Genomic DNA, 7,877 nt, shown 5'->3' on the forward strand with positions numbered 1-7,877 from the left:
TGTAATTTTTTTCGGTCGGATTATCCTTATGTTATTTTTTTGTTGCGGACTATCCCTACTTTATTTTTTTGTTCGAAGTATCTCAGTGTTATTTTGTTTTCGTCCGAACTATCCATGTGTTATATTTGTCGCTCGTACTACTATTGTATTATTTTACATTCGAACTATCCATGCCTTATTTTTTTCGGTCGAATTATCCCTCTGTTATTTTTTTTGTTTAAAGACTATGTCTGTGTTATTTTCTCATCCCCTCTATCATTGTTTTATTTTTTTGTTCGCACGATCCTTGTGTTATTTTTTCGTTCAAACCATGCATATAAAAAAAATGAATGGATGAAAATTGAATTGATTTGTTCCCCTCATTATTAGTTGTACCCGTTAAGGTTAGTCAAATCAATTAAAATTTCATCAAAACTATTTTTTTAACTTTTTATATTTAATTTGTACTTATTGTACCACTGTTGAACCGATTTATCGAGTATATGAATCAAAATCAGAGAAAGGATGAACACGAGAAGTAAATAAGTTCTGGTTTAAGCTGTCATTACTTCCAATGAACACGAGTACAAAATGACAATAGAAAACAGGGAAAACTCTATCATCTACTCAATGTCCAGCTCCTATTTATAGGAGGCTGAAAGTACAAAAAATACTAAGGCTAAACATTCACGCTTCGTACAAACAGATGCCTTAGTAAATACATAACAAACATACGAAAAAGACAATTACACAGATTCCACATATTACAATAAAATTCGACTCTACAATCTCCCCCATTGTAATAATGTCGAACTTCTCAATTCGTGAGAATCTGTGCAGCATAATGCATCATCCTTCGTATCTCAGAATACCAAGTCATCACCTTCCTTAACTCTACCTTATCACCGTTCTTCTTGCAGTTATTCATACGAAAAATGAAGTTCGTATATTGTGAAGTGGTATATCTTTCTATCTTTGAGGTCTGGAACAAAAACCTCTTAGCTTTGCCATTCTTGTCTTTCCCAGCAAAGACTAATCCAACGGGCTTCAAACAAATTTCCACATCTGCATACTTCTTTAGTTCTGCTTGAGTCTTCGACAATTCCATAGCAACTTTAACTTCCTTCCCAAGAGCCGTTGACAAATCAACATCTGTCAAGGCTAGATAATCATAATAATTGTCTATGAAAATTTTGATATGACCAAGACCTAGTCTCAAAATATCCTTATCAGTTCCTTGAAGTTGAGAAGCATTCATGTCTTTCAGAATTAGAGCAACTTGAATAAGATCATTCAAGTTCATGAGTGGGAAGTCTGCTATCGTGAACTCAGATGAGACATTGTTTGCTCTAACAACATGATAACGAAAGTTCTGTATCATGTTCTCAAATATTACATCCTTCGTGATACTCAACACCCTTTTGATCTTGATGAGAGACCATACTTCTTCTTGATCCTTTCCCACAACAGCATGAAACCTAAGTTTCTTATGGAGAAAATCATCTTCATTCTTAAACTTTTCTATCACTTTGTACTGAGCAGTGATAAACATCATTTCGTTAATAGGAAAGTCTAGTTGATTCATATCCGAATTTTCGATAGAATAACTCCTTCGTGGTTTCTTCTCGAATGCATACATTTTATTGTATGACACTCTGGCTTCATTGTTTTCGTAACTATGTAACTTCTTTGGATCTCCCTTATCCATACCAGGTGGATCATTTTCACGAAGCCTCAAGATGCTCTGAATATGCCTTTGTTTTTACATTTCAGCTTCTATCTCATCCTTCTTCTCTTCTTTCGACTTTTCAATCACAATCTCCTTCCCTTTTCCATCATCGTCGGAAGTTTTAGGTTTAGAAGAAATTGAACTTCCTCCTCAGTAGTCGAATTAAAAACAATCCCCTTCAAAATGGGTCTTGTTGTTGTCTTGATGGCCTCAGTTGTATTCGTCTTTGAAACAATAGGAACTGTGACTTGAGAAGATACCGGTTTCGTTACTTCACCCGTAGTATTGACAATCTTCTCAGTAGTAACAATCTTTTTCGGCTTTTCCACCACTTTTATAAATTTCGAAGGTTTACTTTCTTGAGTTTTCTTTTCTCCCCCTTGCACCCCTGTGACAATAGGTGGGGCACCGGTTGGTAACATTTGAGCAAACTTCGAAATAGGAGCCACAGCCTTCTGAATTGCTTGACCCAAAGAATGTAACTTTTGAGTTAAAAACTCAGGAGTTAAGAATGAAGTATGAGTTGGCTTCGACACTAACTCTTTTAATTCGCCAAGCAGAACACCCATCTTTTCGAATTGCTGAGCATCAGCTTTATCCTTGTCATCAAACTTTGGAGTCAAAGATTGATACCATTCAACAAATGTTCGGACGACAGCTGCAATAGTTTCAACATTCGTCTGGAGTGTCTTATAATTGGAATTCAGCGCATTCAATTCTTTGAAGAATTCAACCTTCAGCTCCTCCAATTTTCGATTCACATTTTCACGAACTGTTTTAACATCTTTAACAAAAAGAACATGTCGTTCTTTTGTTGTCAATCGAAGATCTGTAAGTGCAGAATTAAATGAATCCGTCTCAGCGTTGATCCTTAATTTGTTATTTTTATCCATATCATCCAATTTCTTCTGCATTCGAAGCTCCATAGCTTTTAACATGACATCAACTTCTATTCCCGAAACTGAATTCTTTACACCAGAATCAGCTTGTGATTTAAGAATAGAATTGAGTTTGCGATTAAGAATTTTGAACTGCTTCCCCGACATGAGCATATGATCTGGTATGTTTTCTTCTTCAGAATCAAATGCCAAATCTTCAAATGTTCCTCCGAAACCTCCTCCATCTGTTTCATCACCGGAAGTTGGTTTTGGTGGATTAGTGGATTGTGATGGAAAGAGTGTAGTGAAGGGTTGGTTTAAAACTTGATCGAAAGTTGGTGAAGGATTTGCAGTGGAAACATGTCTAATGAATGGTGAAAATGAGACAAAGGTACTGGAAATAGGTTCAGGAATACCTTGAGAAGACTGAGGAACACTTACCACAACATATGCACCCGTATCAGATACTTTTGCAACACTAGGAGTAATTATAATTTCCTCAGTAATTGGTTTGGTGATAACAACTTCAAGTGGAACTGTTGAAATCGGCAAGGAAACAGTTTTGATAATGAGTGGTTGTGAGCCATTTGAGAAATTCGAACCCAAAGGAGATTCTGGAACAATCTCTTCTTCTGAGGACTCATCTTGAACAATCAACTTTCGCTTCTTCCTCTTCTTATTGATATGTTTTGCCACATCCTCTGCTCTTCGCTTCTTGGAGGATGGGGAAACAGGTGCAGGAATTTCACGAACTTTCACACCTTTTTTATTTAACTGAGGTTTGCGAATATTAGGAGACTGATCTGTTGATGAAGCACGTTTCTGATAAGAGAAATTCCTTAACCTTTTGAACACTCCGGTTTTCGAAGGAATAACTTCTGTCGAAGAATCAGGAACAACTTCCTTCGTAGGCTTCTCAGTCTCAACTAAATCTTCTTAGGAGACTTTGTTTTGGGTTGTTTCTTTGGACTTTCTTGATCTCCAACCTCTTCAGAAACTTTCTTCGACTTTTTCTTCTTTTTGGATGAACCTTCATCACTGGTTTTCAGCAAAGCACCAGTTTCGATTGAAGGATTAACATGTTGCAAACAAGCGATCAACACCAAATTTGTGGGATCAACCTTCTTTAACATCCCATTAGGAATTCTAGCAACATTAGGAAATTCTTCCGAATCATCTGCAACAGTATTTGGAAAGTGATACTTTGCAAATTCTGCCTAAGCCTCATCCACAGGTACTTGAATACCTTCCTTCTCATATACATTCTGAAGAATCAGACTCCAGTATCGTGCACACGAAATACCTTTAACCACATTCGTGTTCTCCAGACTCTTGATAAACTCCTTCCAAATCTGAGTTGCGTAATCAACATTGAGATCATAATATATCCCTGCTACCATAGCATAAACTTCCATTCTCCCCTTATCAAGCCCTACACTTCGCCCAGTTAAGCAACGAAGGTATATACCAAATAGAAAATTCCAGATGCAAGGAAGACGTGATTTCTTGAAATCACTGATCTTAACGAGTGGTGGTTGACGACCCATCTCGTTAAACATGAACATGACTTGATCAGCATTAGGTTTAAAGAATGGAGGGGAATTTGGAATTACCAAGTTTTGAGGCTGATCAAGTCATGTTTATGTTTAACGAGTGGTGGTTGACGACCCATCTCGTTAAACATGAACATGACTTGATCAGCATTAGGTTTAAAGAATGGAGGGGAATTTGGAATTACCAAGTTTTGAGTAAACAACTTCTTCGACAGACGAATGCGCTTCTCATTCACCAGATTGAATGTGATAAGATCGGTGGCCTTGCTGTAAGAAGCAGTAGAACCGACCATCAACAACCATGACATCGGAACTTCAAAAGCATTAAACATTTCAGTTGCAAGACCTGAATGTTTAAGAGCAACAATCAGCATCTTGAGCTCTTTTGGATACAGGGACACATCTCCTTCAACCTGATAGTTGGTGCTTTGAATCTTCATCAATGGTTGAGATGCAATTTCTTTAGTAGTGGAGGTTGGATCAGCCGCCATTGATGAGGGTTTAAGAAAATCTTGAAGAACAGAGAATTTTAGGGTTTTTTGATCGTTTGTGATTTTGAACGCGTAATGATAAAAGGTGAGTAGAATTGACTTTTATATGTAACCCCTATTGAATTTCAAACATTTTCTGGAAAGAGTAATCCACGTCTGTCCTTGAAAGTCGCACCACTAGCCGTTAAAAGCGCCATGTCAGATAAAGTTCCTTGAAAGTCAAGCCACTTTGCCAAACCGTCACATCAGACTGTTCGTGAGTACCAAGTGGATAAAATCAAAAACCTTCGGCATGGAGGTAAGGCTTTTTCGTCTTTGGGATTAGAGGCAAAGTCATTTGCCAGACTTTCGAAATCATCAGCCTGAGTTGGTAATACTCAGAACCTCAAGGATTTCGTGAGTGCAGTGTGCCAAGAAAGTAAGATAAGAAGCAAATGAACGAAAATTTGGGATCTGTGATGTCGAAAAATAAAATTTTGACACAAATACAGTTAAACCCCGGGCAAAGGTTGCTTCGTTAATTATCAAGAGAGATAATCAACTGCTTGTGTATGTTCCCGTGAATTTTAATCGAATACTTGTAGAGAAGTATCGAAGGGATTCTTTTTCAAGGCATCGCGGGTGGCTAAAAAAATTTCGTTACATATCAGCCTAAACATAAGGTGAGTAATTGTAACAGAAATTTACCTGTATGACCAGTGTAGTCAGGGACAAGTATGCATTGGAAAAATATATGAAGTGACAATGAATTGCAAATGAAACTCGCCCGAAAATCATATTCAAGAAAAAAATTGTTATCTGGATCCTATTGGGTAACAAATATCGTGGGTTTCGACTATTTGATCAAGATCACTCAAAAGGACTGAATATGATTTGGAGTTTCGAAATTTGGTACTGAAACAAATGTTTCGTGAAAATCTAGAACATAGTTCCCCGTCAATTCCTTAAATGAGTTCGATAATTTGGGTTTCACTTTCATCACGGTCTCATGATGTTAGATCATTAACACAGAAGTTTGATATGTCTAAGTCATGATTGGTTTGATCAATGACCTCTTGGACATACGTCATTATGTGTGAAATGTGTTAGAAGTTTTGTGATAAAAAAAGTTGTTTACGAAATCAATTGTACCTATGTTATGCTTGGACCAAACAGAAAACTCTTAACTCATTTGAGAAGAGTTAGGTAGCTCAGGAGACTAATGTGAATGCAAGCCTGATTGGGAAGAAATTTTCGTAATGAAAAATTTCATTAAAGATTTCGAAAACACACATTGAGTCAATGGAGGCTTGGGTCGACATGCTGCAGCATGATTCTAGGGACATTCTAACTAGTACAAAGTTGTCGAAATTTTACCTTCCCCTAGAAATGCAAGCATGACTCTTGTAAAACTTTCGTGAAATATGCACTAAAAAAAACAAAGTGCAAAATAATAAAAATCTTTTTGGTATTTTATATTTTTGAAAAGAACGAAAATAGTTTTGTGTTTTTAAATTTTTTGAAGACTAAAACAAATAACAAAAGAAATTTTTTTTGGTGTTTTTGATTTTTCGAAAAGAAAAAAAATTAACGAAAATCTTTTTGGTATTTTTGATTTTTCGAAAAGAAAACAAATTAACGAAAATCTTTTTGGTATTTTTAATGAAACGAAAATTTAAGAACAAAAATTACCAAACTAACGAAACTTTCAAAATTAACGAAAATTTTAAACACATTACTAAATGAACGAAACTTGTCTTTCCCAAATGTCGAAAATGAAGCGTGTTGAAGCGTTGAACGATAATGGTAACCTCTGAATGGTTAATACGATCAGGCTCTGAATGAATCATTATTGCCTCTGAATCGACATATTTGCATATCACTTCTTTGTCATTCTTTTGAATTCAGTCCTGGAACAGAACTTGCCTCGATCATTCCCAAACATGTCAAAATTCGAACAAATGATTTTTCGTCCAATTCTTTTGTAAAAATATCAGCAAACTGATCAGTTGTTTTTACAAAATGAACTTCGATATTTCCATCTTCCACATGATCTTTAATAAAGTGATAACGAAGTGCAATATGTTTTGTTTTCGAATGTTTTACTGGATTATGAAAAATGCGTATAGCACTTTGTGAATCACAATACAATGGAATCTTTTTCATATTAACTGCATAATCACGCAATTGACTCTGGATCCAAATGATTTGTGAAGTGCAAGCAGCAGCTGCAACATATTCATCTTCAGCAGTAGAAATCGAAACACATGTTTGCTTTTTCGACTGCCAACTAACTAACTTTCCATCCAAGAATTGACATCCACCACTTGTACTCTTTCGATCCAGTGTACATCCTCCCAGATTTGCATCTGAAAACGCTTGAATGAAAAATCCTGAATTCGAAGGATACCACAACCCTAACGAAATAGTTCCCTTGAGATAACGAAATATATTTTTCACTGCAGTCAAGTGTGGTTCTCTTGGATTTGGTTGATACCTAGCACAATTACATACAGAAAACATGATATCAGGTCTACTTGCAGTAAGATAAAGCAATGAACCTATCATACTCCTGTATAAAGTAAGATCAACAGCAGGTGTTTCTAACGAAGGTGTTAGCCTTGTTCCAACCGCCATTGGAACTCTTAACTTCGTGCTATTTGTCATTCCAAATTTTTCTAGCAAATTCCTTGTATATTTTTCTTGATTGATAAAAATTCCTTCTCTGCTTTGATGAATGTTTAAACCAAGAAAATTATTGATTTTACCCATCATGCTCATTTCGAATTGGATTTTCATCAAACTTTCGAATTCACTAGACAAAACAGGGTCAGTAGAGCCAAAAATAATATCATCGACATAAATTTGAACAAACATTTGATGATTCCCAACTTTATTTCGAAATAACGTGGGATCAACTGATCCTTGTTTAAATTTCGATTGTTTTAAGAAACTGGTAAGAGTTGCATACCATGCTCTTAGTGATTGTTTTAACCCATATACTGTTTTATCTAAAATATAAACATGATTAGGATATTCTTCATTCACGAAACCTGGAGGTTGTTCAACGTAAACTGTTTCTTCGAGTTCACCATTGAGAAAAGCACATTTCACATCCATTTGATAAACATCAAAATCTTTGTGAGTTGCATAAGCCAAAAATATTCGAACAGCCTCGAGTCTTGCGACGAGGGCAAAGGTTTCTTCATAATCGATGCCTTCTTGTTGCGAATATCCTTTAACTACCAATCGTGCTTTATTTCGAACA

The sequence above is a fragment of the Lactuca virosa genome, chromosome 6 (assembly GCF_052849685.1).
Source record: "Lactuca virosa cultivar CGN04683 chromosome 6, Lactuca_virosa_CGN04683_v6, whole genome shotgun sequence".
NCBI classification, from domain to species: domain Eukaryota; kingdom Viridiplantae; phylum Streptophyta; class Magnoliopsida; order Asterales; family Asteraceae; genus Lactuca; species Lactuca virosa.